The sequence below is a fragment of the Monodelphis domestica genome, chromosome 1 (genome assembly GCF_027887165.1).
Source record: "Monodelphis domestica isolate mMonDom1 chromosome 1, mMonDom1.pri, whole genome shotgun sequence".
Lineage (NCBI taxonomy): Eukaryota > Metazoa > Chordata > Mammalia > Didelphimorphia > Didelphidae > Monodelphis > Monodelphis domestica.
In genome coordinates, this window is record NC_077227.1 from 567,861,724 (window position 1) to 567,881,684 (window position 19,961).

Consider the following 19,961-nt stretch of genomic DNA (forward strand, 5'->3'; position numbering starts at 1 on the left):
ATATCAAAAATTTTGGGATACAGTAAAAGCAGTACTCAGGGGAAATTTTATATCGCCCATATTAACAAAAAAAAAAAATCTTTCTAGGAAATTAACAAATTGGGCATGCAACTAAAAAAACTAGTAAAAGAACAAGTTAGAAACCTCAGATAAAGAGCAAATTGGAATTCCTAAAGACCAAAGGAGAAATTAATAAAATTAAAAGTAAAAGAATTATTAAAATAATAAATAAGACTAGGAGCTGGTATTTTGGAAAAAAAAGCAAATAAAATAGATAAACTATGGGTTAATCTAATTAATACAAAGAAGAGAACCAAATTAACAGTATCATCAATGAAAAGGGTGATATCTCTAATGAAGAGGAAATTAAGGCAATTATAAAGAACTATTTTGCCCAATTGTATGACAATAAATATGGCAATATAGGTGAAATGGATGAATATTTACAAAATACAAATTGCCTATATAAACAGAAGAGAAAATGCAATATTTAAATAACCCCATATCAGAAAAAGAAATTGAAAAAGCCATCAAAGAACCCCATAAGAAAAATATCACCAGGGCTTGATGGATTCACTAGTGATTTCTTTCAAACATTTAAAGATAATTTAATCCTCAAACTCTACAAACTATCTGACAAAATAGGCAAAGAAGGAGTCTTACCAAATTCTTTTAATTATGCAAATATGGCACTCATTCCCAGGCCAGAAAAACCAAAAATTGAGAAGGAAAAGTATAGATCAATATCATGAATGAACATAGATGCAAAAAATATTATATAAAATATTAGCTAGAAGGCTATAACAAGTTATTACAAGGATTATTCACTATAACCAGGTGGGATTTATACCAGGAATGCAAAGCTGATTCAATATTAGGAAAACCATCTGCATAATTGACCATATCAGCAACCAAACTAATAGAAATAACACAATGTATCAATAGATACAGAAAAACCCTTTGATATAATACCCATTTCTATTGGAAAAAAAATAAAATATAGGAAAAAAGGTCTTTCCTCACAATAATAAACAATATTCACTTAAAACCATCTGCAAATATCATCTGCAATGGGGATAAGATAGAGCTGCCTTTCCATTAAGATCAGGAGTGAAAAAAAATGCCCACTATCACTACTACTGTTTAATATTATACTATAAATGCTAGCAGTAGCAATTAGAGAAGAAAAATAAATTGAAAGGATCAAAGTAGGCAATGAGGAAACTAAACTATCATTGTTTTACAGATGACATGATGGTATGCCTAGAGAATCAAAGAAAATCAACTAAAAAGCTAGTAGAAATAATCGACAACTATAGCAGAGTCAGCAGGTACAAAATAAACCCACATCAACATTCCTATATGTTTCCAACAAAACCCAGCAGCAAGAGTTAGAAAGAGAAACTCTCTTTAAAATCACTCTAGACAATATAAAATACTTGGGAATCTACTTGCCAAGATAAATTCAGGAATTATATGAACATAACTACAAAACACTCTTTATATAAATAAAACTAGATCTAAATAATTGGGAAAGCATCAATTGCTTAGAGGTAGGATGAGCTAATATAATAAAAATGACAATCCTGCCTAAATTAATTTACTTATTCAGTGCTATACCTAATGTTATTAAGGGATGTTTATGGGGAATAAACAATAGGTAAACATCTAAATATTTTTATTTTATTAATGGGAAATGGGATAGGAATGAGGGTAACAAAGGAGAAGGGAAATTTCTTAATCTTAACCCCAAAACTAATTACCTTTAATAACTATTCTATTGGCTAACTTTCTAAGTTAAATGTTAAGTTCCTCAAAAACAGAACCTCACAGAGGCCAGATATGGGTCAAGATACCAGAGATAAAGTCCAAATCTGGTCCCAGTAGAGATTAATGGTCCTTTACCTCTCTCTCTCTCTCTCTCTCTCTCTCTCTCTCTCTCTCTCTCTCTCTCTCTCTCTCTCTCTCTCTCTCTCTCTCTCTCTCTCTCTTAACCCTCATTTTCCATCTTGGAATCAATACTGTGTTCAAGCAGTCTCTCTCCTCAAGCTGGTATCTCACGAGGGCAAGATATATTCTAGATAGATGAAAATTACAAATACCACCAAAATCTTCAGCAAGAAGACTGTTTTCAGTTGGGATTACACCCCCACTTGGAATCCTGACCCAAGCTCTCATGTGGTTCTGAATCACATGCTCCTGCCAATTATTTTGCAGTCTTTCTTTGCTTACTACAGTATCAAACTACAAAAACACATTTTTATAAAATTTTTAAAAAAGTATAACAAAGTTCATCTGGAAAAACAAAAAATCAAGAATAACAAGGGAAATAATAAAAATGTGAAGGATGGTTGATCTAGCAATTCCAGATCTTAAACTGTACTATAAAGCACTTATTCATCAAAACAATATGATAATTATTAAGAGAGAGAAGGGGTAAATTTACCCCTAGTCTAGGAGTAAATGACCTCAGCAAGCTAGTGTTTGATAAACACAAAGATCCCAGCTTTTGGAACAAGAACTCACTATTTGACAAAAACTGCTGGGAAAATTAGAAAATAGTATGGGAAAAATTAGTTTTCAATCAACATCTTACAGCCTATTCCAAGATAAATCCAAAATGGGTAAATGTCTTAAATATAAAGAGTAAAATCATAAATAAATTAGGTGAACAATAGAATACTATACCTGTCAGACCTGTGGGAGAGGAAGGAATTTAAGATCAAGCAAGAGATAAAGAACATTGCAAAATGCAAAATAAATTACTTTGATCATATCAAATTAAAAAGATTTTGTACAAATAAAACCAATGCAACCTAAATTAGAAGGAAAGCAGCAAACTGGGAAAAAAATTATAACAAAATTCTCTGACAAAGGCTTTAATTTCCCAAATATATAAGGAACTATGTCAAATTTACAAAAAAATCAAGCCACAACCTAATCAACAAATAGTCAAGATACTTGAACAGGCAATTTTCACATGAAGAAATCAAAACTATCAATAAGCACATGAAAAGGTTTTCTAAATCCCTCCTGATTAGAGAAATGCAAATTAAAACAACATTGAGGTACCACCTCACACCTAGCAGATTGGCCAATATGACAGTAAAGGAAAATAATAAATGTTGGAGGAGTCATGGCAAAATTGGGACACTAATGCATTGCTGGCAATTTGGATTTGTATACAATGGTCTTTAAATGGATGCATACCCTTTGATTCATCAATACCACTACTAGGTTTGTACTCCAAAGAAAGAAAAAGGAAAAATACTTGTACAAAAATATTCATAGCTATATTCTTTATGGTGGCAAAAAATTGGAAAATGAAGGGTTGTCTCTTGATTGGGGAATGGCTGAACAAATTGTGGTATATGATGATGATGGAATACTATTGTGCTATAAGGAATCTGGAGGAAGAATGATGAACTGGGAAAACCTCAGTGAACTGATGTAGCATGAAATGAGCAGAACCAGAAGAACACTGTACACAGAAAGTTAAAACATAGTGGAACAATCCAGTGTAACAGACTTTACTACTAGTGGCAATGCAACAAGCCAGGACACTCCTGAAGGACTTATGGGAAAGAATGTTAACCACATTGAGAAAAAGTACTGTGGGAGAAGAAATGCAAAAGCAAAAATTATGACATCATTTATCACATTTATATATTGGTATGTGATTTGGAATTTAGGCTTAAAAGTCTCTCTATAGCAAAAATGAATAACATGGAAATAGGTATCAAGTGAGCACATTTGTACAACCCAGTGGAATTGCCTGTTGGATCTGGGAGGGGGGAAGGAAGAGGGAAGGGAAAGAAAATGAATCATGGAAACATGGAAAAATATTTTTAAATGAAATTTTTTAAAATCTCTATGGTTTGTCTTGACAACCACTATCTGTGTCAGTTTCTTCATCTATGAAAATGAGAATAATAATGGTATCTATTTCACAAGGTTCTTGTGAGGAAAAGCTGAGATAATAATTATGTCACTTTTCAAAATTAAAGCACTATATAAATGCTATTTATTATATGTATATACGCTTAATATACACGTCTATATATACACACATAAATAAAACATATTGACATGTTATTGTTATGTATTTATTGCCAAGTCCAATGACCTTTTCCCAATCCTCATTCTCCTTAACCTCTCCATAGCTTTTAACACTATACATCACTCTCTCCTCCTTGATATTCTCTTCTCTAGATTTGCAGGACAACACACACTCCTGGTGTTTCTCTTATCCCCCTACCTCTCTGACCACTCCTCTGTCTCCTATGTTGAATCTTCCCTCTTATTGTTGAAGTCATCAGCATCCTCCCAGGTTCCCAGGCTCTCAATCTAGGTATTATCCTTCCCACTGTCGCTTACCTCCCATAACCAATTCATTGTCACGATCTATTGACTTCATCCCAGCAGCATGCTTTTTTATTTTAATTTTACATTAGATATCACCCAAATATGTAAAAACTTTTTAGGATCCTAAACTTTTTTTTCACAACTGTTCTTAAGAGTATGAAGGGGTTTAGCAGCTAGGTGACTCGGTGGATAGAAAACGCTGGAGTCAGGAGGACCTGGGTTCAAAATTGACCTCAGACACTTCCTAGCTATATGTCCCTGGACAAGTCACTTCACCTCAAATGCCTAGCACTTTTTTAAAGGTTCTTTATATTTTTTTCATATTTTAAAAATATTTCCCATGTTTATATGATTTATTTTATTTTCCTCCTCTCTTCCCTCCCCACTCATAGAGTTGATAAACAATTCCACTGGGTTGTACAAATGCTATCACTTGATACCTATTTCCACATTATTCATTTTTACCACAGAGCCAAAACACCAAATCATATATCCATATAATAAAATCATAAGTCATAAGTTTTTCTTTTGCATCTCTATTCCCATAGTTCTTTCTTTCAGTGTGTATAGCTTTCTTTCTCATAAATCCCTCAGGAATGTCCTGGATTATCGAATTGCTACTAGTAGTAAAGTCTTTATGTTGGATGGTTCCACAATGTTTCATTTTTAGTGTACAATGTTCTCTTGGTTCTGCTCATTTCACTCTGCATCAGGTCTTGGAGGCCTTTTCAGTTCATATAAAATTCCTCCAGTTCATCACTCCTTACAGCACAATAGTATCCCACTGCCATCAAATACTACAATTTGTTCAGTCATTCCCCAATAGAGGGACACCCCCTCATTTTCTAATTTCCGGCCACTACAAAGAGCGCCACTATGAATATTTTTGTCTAGCAACATCTCTTGAATGTTGCCTCCCACTTCTCACCTCTGACCCTCCCACCACTCTAGTGCAGGTCCTCATCACCTCATTACCTCACACTTGGATTATTTGCAATAGCCTGCTGTGGGTCTGCCTGCCTCAAGGTTCTCCCCACTCTAATCCCTCTTTTCTGTTTCTGCCTCCAAAGTGATTTTCCTAAAAGTGTAAGTCTGACCATTTAGACCCCTTACTCAGAAAATTCTAGTGGCTCCCTATGACCTCTAGAATCAAATAGAGAAGCTGTCTTTGGCATTTAAAGCCCTTCATAAACTCATCCCCTCCACCCTACCTTTCCAGTCTTCTTACATCTTACTTCCCTCTATGGACCCTGATCCAGTGACACAGGCCTCCTGACTATTCCACAAACAAGAAACTCCATCTCAGCTCTGGTTATTGTCCCTGCTTACTGCGTTTCCTGACTTCCTATAGGTACCAACCAAAATCCTGTCTTCTACAGGAAGTCTTTCCCAACCTCTCTTGACTCTAGTACCTTCCCTATTTTAATGATTTATTCATCCTGTATATAGCTGCTTTGCATTTATTGGTTTGCTTGTTGTCTCCTCCATTCAATTATGAGTTCCTTGAGCACAGGAACTTTGCCTCTTTTTTGTATTTCTAGCATTTAGCACCGTTGGCACCATATATACATACAGATGCATGCATATAATGTATGTGTGTGTGTGTAAAAAAATTTGTGTCACTCTGGGAAAGTCATTATCTTCTGTGTTTGCCTCAGTTTTCTCATCTAAAAAATGGGTTGTTATGATTAAATAGGACAATAATTGTAAAATGCATGGTAGTAGCCCATAGTAAGTACTATATAAACATTGGCTATTATCAATAGTAGTAACATATACAAGCCTCAGTAATTGATGATAGATAGATAGATAGATAGATAGATAGATAGATAGATAGATAGATAGATAGATAATCACATTGAATAGAATTATTGACTACATCATTTTACACTTGATTCTATCCTCTAGTTAATCCTATTCTGTATTACTGTCCCATTTTGTATAATTGCTCACACCCTATCTGTCTCCTCGCCTATAAACACTTTAGAAGTTCAGTTCTCCTGCTCATCCCTATTCTTTTCTTGCCTCAAGAAAAATGGTTATCCTTGAAGGATACAAGTAAACAGCAGTGAGCCTATTCCGTTATCACTAATCTTGTAAGTGGACTTAAGCAATGAACATTTCCTGGTAATAAGATTTTAGCTACCCTTCTGAGTTAGTTAAAACTTGTTATCCTTCATACCTTCAGCTTCTGAAAAATTCCAAGTCATCTGTTTGCTATCTTTGAAGGACTACAAGTTGACCTGCTACATTTCCAGAAGATATACTATCTTTGCCTGTCCTTGTATAATTAAGGAAGTTCTTATCTCTCTCCTCAGTGGGGGGAGGGAATCTGCTTTTCCTGCTCTACTATCAATAGGCTCAGAATGTAAATGGTACCATAAGTGAACCAAGCGTTCTTTGAAGAGAGAGAAAGTGGTTGCTAGCCCCTCATGAGTGCTGGACTATTCTTAAAATAACCAGTGGTTGTCTTTACCCCAGTGATACTGCCAATCCTATAACCAATTGTATTATTTTCCTGACCTACTCCGTTTTGTTATTTGTTTATAAAACGTAGTTGCTCCTCCTCTTCTTGAGTCACTGGTTTGAGGCAGTCATTTGGCCCACTTTGTTAATAGGATAGTGCCCTGCTAATAAACTAATGAAACACAGAACTCAGTGCCTCAGTTTACCTTAATTAACTTCTATTGAGATGATATACCCACATACTCACATATTTACACACATATAGATATGCATGTACATAGTTCCTTATATGTGTGTGCATGTATGTGTACATTTCTTTATATATGCATATGTTTATATGTTTCTACATTTGCATATGTTTTGTGTATATGTGTGTGTACACTTAGCCTCTCTCCCTAGCTCAACTGTCCTTTGAACTTTCAAATGTCCAAAATGGAACTTATCTTTTTCCCCAAACTAACTACTCTTCCAAAATTTCCTATTACTGTCAAGAGTATGACCATCCTTGTGGTCCCTTAAACTCATAACTCCAGGATCATCCTTGACTCAGTCCTTTCACTCATGTCATCTAGGTCATCAGTTTCTTTTTATTATTTGAAAATGTTTATTTAATTAATTAATTTAGAATATTTTCCATAGTTACATAATTCATGTTTTTTTTTCCCCTCTCTTCCTCCCACCCTCTCCCATACCAACAAGCAATTCCACTGGGTTTTTCAGGTGTCATTGATCAAAACCAATTTCCATATTATTGATATTTGCACTAGAGTGATTGCTGAGTCTACATCCCCAATCATATCCCCATTGTAGGTCATCAGTTTCCACAGCCTGTTGATTCCATTTTTTCTCACCATTGCATAGCCATCAACCTAATTCAAGCTCTCATCACTAACTTAATTATGCTTTTTTTTTGAGAACTGCATTCAATGAATTTCAATGAACTGCATTTGATTCTTCAGGGACATAAACATTGTGTCTACAAATTATCAATCATTACATATCATTCTTTGTTTTACTTCAGAAAAGAAATTATCTTATATCTTGTCTGAAAATTTTGGTGTTCTTTTCATATAACTTTTCTTAATGCTCTTAGAACATAATATAACCTATATAAAATAACTTTTAAAATAAATTAAAATTATATATATATATATAGCTAATAGAAATAGCTAACATTTATATAGCACCTACTATGTGCCAGGCACTGTGTGCTAAGTGCTCTACAATTATTATTTCAATTGATCTTCACAACAAACTAGAAGGTGTGATTATTATCCCCATTTTATAAATGAGGAAACTGAAGCAGAGAGAGGTTAAATGACTTGCCCAGGGTTATACAACTAATAAGTGTCTGTGGTCAGATTTGAACATAGGTTTTCCTAGATAAGGGCTCAGCACTCTATCTAGTGTGTCACCTAACTTCCTCATATAATGTGCCTGGTACTATATATTTACATATGATATATAAATATAATTCTATAGTCACATGTAATGCAATGTATGTTGTATACAATTTTATACAATTATAAATAAATTTGTAATTTTCTTATCTTACATAAGTTGCAGTAAAGACTCTTCTTTCTCTTCATCTCTTTTCCCAAAAGCAAAAAAATATGTTGAATATGAAAGGAAGAAAATATCATTTCCTACATACCATTTAACACAGAATGAATTTTAGTGATACACAGATCAAAATTGATCTCCATCTTGAGGATGAAATTGAATTCCATCTTGAGGATGGAATTTACTTGCATAAGTGGTTTGAAGCCTTCTCTAACTAGGTACAGATAGGGAGTGAATTTCAAAAAATGATATGTGCTTCTACTTGGTGCCAGAGGGCTACAACCATGCCATAAGGACCACAGTGATCAGGGAAGAGGGAGTGCTGACCCATATATTGCTTTTAGCTTCTCTTACTTTCTCAGAAATAATAGTTCTCATCTACTTGATTTCTATATGAACTCTAGTAGATTGCTTGCTCCCAACATGTACTTTGCCAACATGAATAAAGCTTCCACTTAAAAAGTGAATAAGCTTTGACACTGTATAGGAAGATCAATATCTAGACTAAGAAATGGACAGAATGACCAAGTGCTGAATGTTGACAAGGGTCTTAAATGGAATCATATTTTACAGCTCCATTGTTCTACTTTTGACTAATAATCCTTCAGATACTAAAAATATCACCAAGTTCTTTAGAATGAATGTGCATTTTTTAACAAAAGCAAATCACCATATATAAAGATAGGACCTCGACTATGAACAGAGAAATAAGTAGGATTTTTGGCCGCTTCACTCATTTGTTTATAGACAAAGTTCTGCCATTTGCCTTCCATGAGCCATAATCCACTACATGTGACAAGCTGGGATTCTCCTGTATTGTTCCTCTCTCTCTATCATCTTGCCTCTGAACTTCCTCCCTTTCTATGGACCACCAAATTATTGTGCAAACCATCTTCTCAACTCCTCTTCACAATCTATCACCTTCCTTCTCCTCTAAAATTACCAGTAAAAGCTAGAAATTTGAGAGTGGGAAATTATTCTCTGAAAATCAACCATTGCCACAATAATCAACACTAACAAATTAGAGTTTTTATATGTGGTAGTAAATTATTCCGTTTCATAATCATAAAACTGCAAAGAAAATTTTATTTATCAATCATCTATGTTTTATAATATTTTAAAAATTTTGTTAAATAATTCTCAATTATATTTTAATCTGTTCAGAATGCCATTGTAAGTATTGTGGATTGTAAGCAGCCCATGGACCACGTGTTTGATTTCTCTGGTCCAGTCAAACTGGCCTACTTACTGTCCTCTACACATGAATTACCATCTCTGCTCGCCATACTTTAATCTCTCCTTATTTCTAGAACTGCCTGGCTTCCTTCAAAACTGAATTCAACTGTCACATTATACATGAAACATTTCCTAATTCATTCAGCTTCCAGGGACCTTCCCTATTAGCTTGCAACTATTTTGTATGTATTATGTACATTTATGTTTTCTCTCTAGATAAGAGGATGAGCTCCTTTAGAGCAGGAGACTCTTTATTTTTGTCTTTGTATCCTTCTTGTCTGGCACCCAATAAATACTTGCTGATTGATTAATTGATGGACTGATTGAGATTTCATCTCTAAAGAACTCTCTGGAGGTTGAATATTGAATATTCTGAAGGATATGTTGATCTGCACAACTCAGTGTTCTGGAAAGCTGAGAGTGTATTACATTCAGCACCAAACCATTGTTACCATAACCCCATTGCAGTCAAAACCTGCTAAAATATGTGGCTTTTTTATCTTTTCCTCTTCTTTTTATGCACTATAGACAAAACACAAATTGACCTTTTTGGGGACTCAGGCTGTCATTATGAATAATGATTGCATTTTGCTTTTATAAACTCAGGAACTGATAAATGTTTATTAACCTGACACCAATTTTTTAGTTTATTTTTGGCTGCTCTCCTTGATTTTCTATCTCCTCCATCACTGTCAACTGGCCAAAATCTGTTTCTTATTGCATCAGCATGCTTGATTATAGATGTTCTTTTCCCCTCCTTACGATCACTGCATCTAATCTCCTGTGGGCTTACCAATCATATAACTATTAGTAATGTGTGTAAAGTAAGAGTAAACAGACCCTGAGCAAGGTCCTCAAAGGCTCTACAGTGAAAAATATTCATGAGTCTTAGTAATTAGATCATCAAAAGAATTCTAAGTGGTTCATGGGGCAACATTTTGGAGAAAAGTACTCCATTAAGCAATACCTGGATCGATTAACTTGCATTTCTTAAGGATAAGTGGAGATCTAAAACATAAATAAAACTGTCCCTATTCTCTGAGGGGTGGCATCCTCTAAAGAATATATAAAATCAAGCATCTACAAAGTAATACAGATACTATATAATTTATTTGAAAGATTGGCAATAGCAGCAAGAAAGTCCAAGTCAGGCTTTATGGAAAAAGAATTATGTGAATGGAGCTTTGAAGGCAACAAGGGATTCTCAGGGGCACAAGTTTAGATTAAGTAAGGTATTCCTAAAGTCCATTAGATGTCTCTGAAGCCTCATCCTGCTCAACACCTGCCCCTCTGGAACTTGTGGGAGGGAACACATAGCCTCGGCTCTTTGATATGCTGACGTGGAGCATAAGGCAGATCTAGTGTTGCAATTTCCACTTCATTCCTAGGTACAGCCCTGGGCAGACTGCTGGGGGTGACCAAAGGGAAGGACTGGGGCCCTAGGAAAGAACACTAAGCCCCATTGAATTGCCCCACTCGTGGTAAGAAGCATTCAATGAAGGGAATTGCAGGGAGGGAGTTCGGGGAGTTGGTTACTTTGGGTATAGAGAGAGAGTAAGTAGTTTGTGGAGAAAGGAGAGGAGAAACACTGTGGGGAAGGGTATCTTTTTTCTAAACTATTACCATTCAGTTATTGCCATTTTTGTGAGAGGGTTAATCTCCCTGACAAGTACCCATAATGCTATAGAGTTACAGCATGAGGATAGACACAGTGTCTTCATATTTTAATATATTATTTTGTACATTTTTATGCAAAATACTTCAATAAATAATGCTCCAATATAGTCCCAGGCCCCAAAATCTTATGTTCTATTGGAGGGGGGAAATCCACACATGTGAAGTACTAAATATTGACTTTGTGTGAAGTAAATCCAAAGTGATTTCAAGAAAGGGGAAGTTCTAAGAACTGTGACGTGGGGAGATCAAGGAGGGTCTTGGGAAAGTTTTTGCACATGAGGCAAAGTAGTGATTCCAAAGGTGAATAGGAAGCATTCCAAGCATATGGAAGAACTTGCACAAAAGCATGGGGACAGGCCATGGGTCATATATGTGGAATGGCAAAATGGCAAAAAAAATGGCCATTTTTGCAGAGGTGAGGTTATATAAGGGAAAGCAATGTGAAATTAGTCTAGAAAACAGGTTGGAGTCAGATCATAAGGGGCTTTAAATTGCAAAAAAATAAGGATTTGAACCTTATCGTACCAGCAAAAGGGAATCATTGAGGCTTCCTGCGTGACATGGTCATGACTATGCTTTAGGATACTAATTTGGCACCTGTGCAGAGGATGGATTGAAGAGGGGGATATGTGATACAAGAAGATCAATGAGGAGGCTTTACAATTATCCATGCAAGAGGTGATGAGGACCTTGCAGAAACATAGGAAAACTAGGAGAAAGGAAAGTGTTAGGGGGAGAGGTAATGAGTTCTTTTTTTTTTGAACAGTTTGAGTTTTGAATGCTTATGGGAGATCAACAATTCAATAAATATTTATCAAGTGCTTACTATGTACCAGACCCTGTGCTAAAAGGTAGAAATACAAAATGAGGCCAAAGGCAGTCTAAGGAGATCCTGGTGAAAATTTCTGGCAAGAAGTTTGTATTTGGGGATTCAGGTAAGAGATGAGAGAGAGATCAGTAAATATGGGATCCTCTATAATAGAGATGATATTTTGACCAATGAGAACTGATGGGAATTGCCAAAAGAATACAGAAAGAAAAGAGGGCCTAAGAGAACACACATTCACAGATGGTTAGATATAGGTGATGATCCAGCAGGGAGACTGGGGAGTCAGTGCTCAGGCAAGTGGAAGGAGAATCAGGAGAGAATAATGCCATGAAAACCTAGAGAAAAGAGTATATAAAATGAGGGGGTGGTAGACTGTGTCTTCTTGGGCTGAAGAAAAGTCATGCAAAATGAAGAGAGGGAGAAAGCCCATTGGATTTATTAGTTAAGGGATCGTTTATAACATTAGAACAATTTCAGTTGAATGGACGAGTTGAAAGCTAGATTGGATTAATAAATGTTTATTGGATTGGATTAGATTGCAATTGTTTGAAAAATTTCTGTGTAAGTTGAATTTTTAATTTGTAACTCTGTGTCAGTCAAAAAGTGAAGGAAGGTCTTGTAGTTCAAGGGAAACTTTGTGGGAGACTATTTGTGTATTCTCACGAACTCTCCCTGCATGACCACTAGATAATCATGAGACAATGAACAGAACAATTTCCTCCTTAGGAATGTGAGTCTTGGAACTGCTTAGTTACAGAATGTTCTCTGAAACTACTGGCTCTGTATTCTTTGGGTTAAGGCTACGTAGAAGAAGAAAGGTGATGTCTATGGGAGCAGCTCATCTGCAGAAAGTCTTCAAACTTCTAAGAACCAACACCCCACTACCAGAGCTGCACCTAGGAATATTTGTATCTGTGGAACATACCCATAAAGCATCCCCAGGATAGATAGGCAGTGTAGAGCAAGACCTCCAAGAGAGGTTGGGGAGAGTGGGTTAGGATAATGGAAAAATTTCACCATGTCAACCGATGGCTTCCATCTTTGACTAGTTATTCTTACAAATTAGGTGTTACAATTCTTTTGCATCTGCAATGCCAACGTACTTCAAGTGCTGTGTCTTCTGCCCTCTGGAACAAAGACCCAGTCACCCCATTCTAGTTATGGCTCTGTCTCACAGATATAAGACTGATGAATGGCCTCTCTGTTCCTATCCATCTTCTCTATCTCCAGTATATTTTTCAGGGAAAGAAATTGGGGCACCCCAGAGACTTTCCGATTGTAAATGTAAATTCAAGAGTAGAAAGGAAATATTGATTAATCCCAAGGCCATTCCTTCATTTGAGGTCTCAAAGAGGGATAGCTGTGAACTCTTTGGCATGGCAGGAAATAGAAATCCTCTTGATTTTCTATGTTCATCCTGGTTACATTGAAAACATGACCTAGTTTTTACCTCCAGTTTATATAATTGGTACATGATACACAGGAAGGGAGTGAGTGAGTTCTCTGATTACATCTTGTTACTTTAATGGATCATTCCTCTTAGTGTCATGGGCACTCCCTCCACCGCATATCGTAACTGCTTCCTTACAGGCTTGTCTTGTGTGAATCTTGTCTAGTTTCTAGGACTAATTGTTTTGAACTGTAAAGTAAAGGAGTTGGACCAAATTACCTGGAAGTTAAGCTTCAGCTCTAAATCTATGATCCTTTTTCACATATTTATCACTAATACATTGACACATACATACAATGACAAGTTTATAAACCATTCTCATGAAGATTTTATAGATCACAAAGCAGGCATGAGGTAGTAACTTCTGCTCTCTTCTCTTTCCCACCTATTGGGAAAGAAGTAGTAAGAAGTAAATGCCTCCAAGGGACACTTCTGATCATTGAGAGAAGAATCAGGAAGAGTGGTTCTGTGGAAATTAGAGTAGAGAAGTCTTTTGATGAAAAGAAAAGCAAAAGACTAAGAAAAGAGCAAAGAAGTTAAAGATTAAGAAAGGGCCATTAGTCTTAGATATGAGAGGGTTATATGAATTATTTAAAAGAACAATTTCAAAGAAATAATGGCCAGAATACCTATTCAGGAAGAATTGGGCAAAAATACAAATGAGAGTAAACCGAAGTGATAGATTCCTGAATCTTGGACATGAAGGAGAAGAATCAAGGTGGGATACAAGGATGCATTGTTGGAGAATGAAAGAGTTCTGAAAATAAAGTTTGATGCTGAAAGGTATCAAATCAAATAATCAAGTAAATTTAGAGTATGAAAATAAGAACTTTGAAAGCTTACCACAGATTTGCAGGGACTGACTAGAAACAAAGAAAAAGTAATGTCTTGACCTATTAGAGAGGCAGTGTAGTGTATAGAGCACTGACCTAGAGTCAGGAAGATTTATGTTCAAATTCAGCCTCAGACTTTATTTTTAGCTGTGTGATCCAGGGTAAGACACCTCCCCTCTATTTGTGTCAGTTCCTCATCTGCAAAATGGGGACACATTGGAGAAGAAAATGACAAACCACTCAAATATCTCTGCCAAGAAAACCCCTGGACAAGTCCACGGGGTCATGAAGAGTTGGACACAAATGAACAACTAAACAACAGCAACAGTAGTGTCACAGAAAAATCTGTTCATCTATTTTTAGGGCTGCATTTAAGATCATGCAATTGTTCCAGATACAAACCTTTCACTTTCTTATTATATCAGGGTTTGGTTTTTTTTAACATAAATTGATACATACACACACAGAATAATATCCATCCTGGAATGTTCCCTTCCTTGATCTATTTTGAAAATCAATCAATACTTTCAAAATTGTGTCACCCCTAATGTGGATTTCATCTGTGGGTGCTAAGACATTTACAGTAGTTCTTCCATAACTTCATCTTCTGATGTACATTTACTATTTCCTTACATTAGATACAGAGATTGAATGCTTCTCATATGATCATAGAATTAGTGTTGGAAGGAACCATAGAGACCATCTAGTCTAATCTTCTCGATTTTCATATAAAGAAACTAAGGCATAGAAAAATTAAACCATTTACTCAAAGTCATCCATAAGAAATGACAGAATTTGGATTGCAACTCATATCTAGCATTTGCCTCACTCTACCACACTGGTTTTGGATTCCAAATATGGATATTTTACTGTTCTCAAGGATAAAATGAATTCACTGTAGGAATAGTGGCAAATCTATTCCATTTCATGTCACCCCTGTTGTTTTATCATCTTTCGTGAGATGATACTATTCATGACTATCCATCCTCTTCCTCCATTAGAAAATTATGTTATACTCTAAACTGAATTTGCCCTTAGTTACAATGTTTTTTTCCCTTGGCAAGAACACCATGTGCTTGTTTGTTGAGGGTAGTTTTTTGGCTCTTTGACTTTTTTTTAGCCTGATAACGAGTCATAAAGATAACAGAGCAAGAACCTTGAATTCTTTAGCTCCAGAATCCTGGGCTTTCACATAACTGCTTGTGTTGCACCCTGAGCAAAGCAGGGCTGGATGGAGTTTTCCAGGACCATGGAGGCCTAACACTTGACCCAGCCTACCTGACCAGCCCAGTGGCACAAAGGAGGTTCTACAGTTAAGGTGGGAGAATATTCTATGATATAATAGCAATATTGCCTTCTTCTTCATATAGCATTGGTCTCAGGAACCACGGTTGTGTCGATTTGTTTTTAAAATGCAATGACATCAATCTCAAGAACATGATAGTCATCAATGGTAATAACTGCACCTATCAACTTTTTTAAATCTCTACTTTCTGTCCTTGTGGCAAGGGCTAGGCAATTAGGGTTAAGTGACTTGCCCAAGAAAACACAGCTAAGAACGGCCAGATTTAGCTTATCAACTTTTCAAAGGATATCTCTGTGGCCAATGGATATACTGATAACTGTGCCTTTTCACCAGGTGCTGCTTATGCCTGGAATACTTTCCCTACTCATTATTCTTTCAAAAATCAGCCCTAGACCCCTTTCTGTAAGAGGTTTTTGTTTTTTTCCAATTCTCAATGTCTCACTGCTATTTCTTCCCCTTGAGATTACTGCACATTTACACTGCATGTATCTTTTGTGTACAGTCATTTGTATGTTATTCCCCCTCATTAGAATATGAACTTTTTGAGGGAAAAGACAGTGTTTTTTTGTCTTTCTTTGTATGCCAACATGCAGTATAACTGGTATCTAGAAAATGTTTAATAAATATTTTTGAGCATGGTTTGAAAAGATAAGAGATGTTCCTACCCCATCCCTTTGCAGAAATTAGAGGTCCATGAATATGGTGAATTGGACATATTTTCAGACTTTTACAAGGTATTGACCAGTTTTTCTGATTTTTTTCTCATCTTTTCCTTTTTTGTCTTAAAAGTATTATTTTGTTGTGTGGGATGGCTATTTGGTTAGGGAGGGGGATGGGAAGAATGGTAAGGGGAAATTTTGATGATGTAAAAATAACCCAAAAATTAATAAAATTTTATTTTAAAATAAATGCTTTTTGGGTGACTGACTTTAGGAAATGATAATCATGATCAATTACTTTAGCTTTTTTCAGCATCAATGGTTTCTTTGAGTCAATGTTAGCTATTATTATTATATGTAGTCTCCTTTCATTATTATCCTCTCTTTGAATTTAGTGTTTATTTTCCTTGCACTGGTATTTAAATAATCTAAGTTATACAGACAGATTATTCAGCTAATTCAATGGTATTGGTCAATTAGTTTTCATTCTGTATATTTTAATTTCTTTCATAATGGTGTTTGAGATTGTATCAAGTGCCTTCTGATTCTCCTCTTGTAAAGAATATTCATGATGTATAAACTAGGAAACTATGTAGTATGCTTTGGCCCCTTTTTTATTAATTAGGACCATATTTTCAAATTTATTTTTATTATCTTCTCATGAAGAAAGCATTTTGACCACTGAAATTCTCAATATTTGTCTAACAAGTGTCAGGAATGCTACCAAATATGAGTGGATCCCAAACTTCCTTAAAGTTTAAAATTAATGAAATATTTTTAGCCTTTCCCCTTCTCTTTCCCTAAAATACATATTAGTACATACCTGAGAATTGGCTTGAGACCTGGGCTCAAAAATTCAAATGTAAATGATTTTCTTATAGTATCTCTGAGACCTTAACAAAGAGACAAGTTTTATCTTCACATTAAAATACTATTTGCCATCTCAAAGGTTTCAAAAACAAGAATATAAAATTCTTGAGTGGAGGAGTTACTTCATTTTTGTCTTTATATCCCAAGAACATATAATGTAATATATGGCACAAAGAAACAGCTTATTGATTGACTGATATACATAAAAATTGCATAAATACTTTACTGTATTATGCCGCCACTTTTGCATAAAATATGTTTCAAATGTTCATAGCAAAATTTCCAAGGAGAGGAGTAAAGAGAAGTATTTTAATCATATTCTAACATCACTCAACCATAACTGCTTTAGTAGAAGTTTAAAATGATCTCTTAATTGGCATAATTAGTAGCTTTTCTAGGCATGATGTAGCTCCAACTTGTCTTTCTAGGAGGATTTCCTTTCCATAACATTCTAAGGTCCATTGACTAGCCCAAAATGGAATGGGGTCGGAGAATATTACTAGCAGAAAAATCCATTTCATTCCCCACTTAAAATGTATTAGTTTAAATCAAGTAGAATCAGTTGGTCAACTAACATTTATTAAGTTCCTATGTTCTAAACATTGTACTCAGTATGAAGATAGCAAAAAAGATAGGGAGCCGTCCATTCTCTCAAGGAACTCAGAATCTAATGAGAGATAAAATGCAAACATCTATGAACAAATAAGACAAATACAGGGTAAATTGGAGTAGTCTCAGAGTGAAGAATAAGAGGACTGGGAAAGACTTCCTGCAGAGAATAGGACTTTTTCTAACACTTGAAAGAAACCATGGAAGGTAAAAGACAGAGACGAGGAGAGAGAGACAGTTGCATGAATGGGGGACAGTCAATGAAAACACTTGGAGTTGGGAGATGTGATGAACAGAACAATGTCACTGGAGCCTCTGGAACTTATTGAATAGTCAGGTTTTAGGAAGATCAGAATGGCAAGACTTGAAAACTGACTATCTATGGGGAAAAAGAATGAGGCAGGAAAGCTGACAGGTAAGTTGTAAGTCTAGATGAGGGGAAGGATGGTGGTAGCTTTGGTAGAAGTAATGGTTCTATGGAACTTATAATCATAGTCAAAAAACATTTTTAAGCACTTACCATATCCTAGGCACTGTACTGAGTGTTGGCACTCAGAGACAAACACTATCCCTGCTTCAAGGAGTTCACAATCCAGCGGGGTGGACAACAAGCAAATCATTAGGTAAAAATGAGCTATATATAGGACAAATAAATAATTAAAAGAGGCAAAGCACTGGAGTCAAGAGAAGTTGGAAAAGGCTTCCTGTAGAGGATTTTAATTGGGACTTAAAGGAAGCTGGGGAAAGCAAAAAATGCCTTGAGCCAAGAGATGGCATGTCTTACTTACGAAAGAGCAAGAAGGTCAATGCCATTGGGTCGAAGAGCACGTGTTGGAGAGTAAAGTGTAAGAAGATGGAAAGATAGGAGGGAGCTATGCTATGAAAGGCTTTGTGTGACAAATAGAGGATTTTGCATCTGATCATGGAAGCAATATGGAATGAGGGAGTGAAATAGTCCAAATTATGCTTTAGGAAAATCACTTTGATGACCAATAGAAGATGCTTTGGGATAGGGAGAGGTTTGTGTCAGGCAGATGCACCAGCAGGTTTTTGCAGTAGTCCATGCATCAAGTGATGAGAACCTCTACCAGAGGGATGGCAGTTCAGAGGAAGGATAATACATGTGAGAGATGTTGCAAAGGCAAAATCATTGGGCCTTAGCAACAGATTGAATATGGAGGACGTGGGGGGGAGGGGAAGAGTGAAGAGTTGAGAATGAATACTAGGTTAAAAGCCTGAGAGCATGGGGATGTGGTGTTGTCTTCTTTTGTAATAGGGAAGGTAGGAGGGGAAAAGAGTTTAGCAAGGACATTAATGAGTTAAGAACAGAAAGATTTTAGAGGGTAATGAATTTAGAGGGATAATGAATTTGGTTTTGGACATGTTGAGTTGAAGATGTCTATGAGATATCCAGTTGAAGAAGATTTTAATTGGGATTTAAAGGAAGCAATTAAAAGTAATTGGAAATGTAAGATTTGAAGGTTGGGAAAGAGATTAGGGCTGTACAGCTGACAGTCATGTACCGAGGGATGATCGTTGAAACCATGGGTGCTGGTATCACCAAGTGAATTAGAATAGAGGGAGAAAAAAAGAAGCTTAGGACAGAGCCTTAGGGGAAGGGGACACCTCTGGTTAATGACATTGATATGGATCCAACAAGAGACAGGTCAGACATATAGGAAGAAAATCAGGTTAGATAATTGTCATGAAAACTTTAAGAGAAAACTGTATAATTATAATATAGCTAATAATAATAGCTAGCGTTCATATAGTTTACTATGTACTAGAGACTGTCCTAAGCATTTTGAAATTATTGTCTCATTTGATCCTCAAAGTCTCCCTAAGGTGCTTTTATCAGGTAGGTGCTATTATCCCCATTTTACAGATGAGGAAACTAAGGTAAATGGTGATCAGATGGCTTACCTGTGGTCTCAAAGGTAATAAGCATTTAAAGTCAATTTGAACTCGGGTATTCTAGATTCCAAATCCAGAAGAGCTGATAGTGTTAAAGGCTATAGAAAGGTCAAGGAAGACCGAGATTGAAAAAAAAAGCCATTAGATTTGACAACTAAAAGATCACTGGTAATTTTTAAGAGAA

The 19,961-nt window shown here is 35.8% G+C and overlaps 1 protein-coding gene and 1 long non-coding RNA gene across 16 annotated transcripts in view; one reads left to right on the forward strand and one right to left on the reverse strand.

Annotated features, from left to right (window-relative positions):
* LOC103092786 (uncharacterized) overlaps positions 1–18,598 on the reverse strand; it is a 33,335-nt gene extending 14,737 nt beyond the window's left edge. Inside the window, exon 1 of the long non-coding RNA XR_001627042.2 lies at positions 18,384–18,598. This is a non-coding gene — a long non-coding RNA (uncharacterized LOC103092786). The remainder of the gene's footprint in view (positions 1–18,383) is intronic.
* Positions 15,532–19,961, forward strand: part of LOC103092677 (actin, cytoplasmic 1-like) — a 106,249-nt gene continuing 101,819 nt past the window's right edge. For 11 of the 15 annotated variants that reach the window (XM_056813413.1, XM_056813407.1, XM_056813410.1 and 8 more), the window contains exon 1: positions 15,552–15,737. The gene's annotated coding sequence lies outside the window, so the exon portion shown is untranslated. Of the gene's footprint in view, positions 15,738–19,961 lie in introns of all 15 variants that reach the window. The other 4 variants (XM_056813418.1, XM_056813421.1, XR_001627040.2 and 1 more) reach the window with 3 other exon arrangements.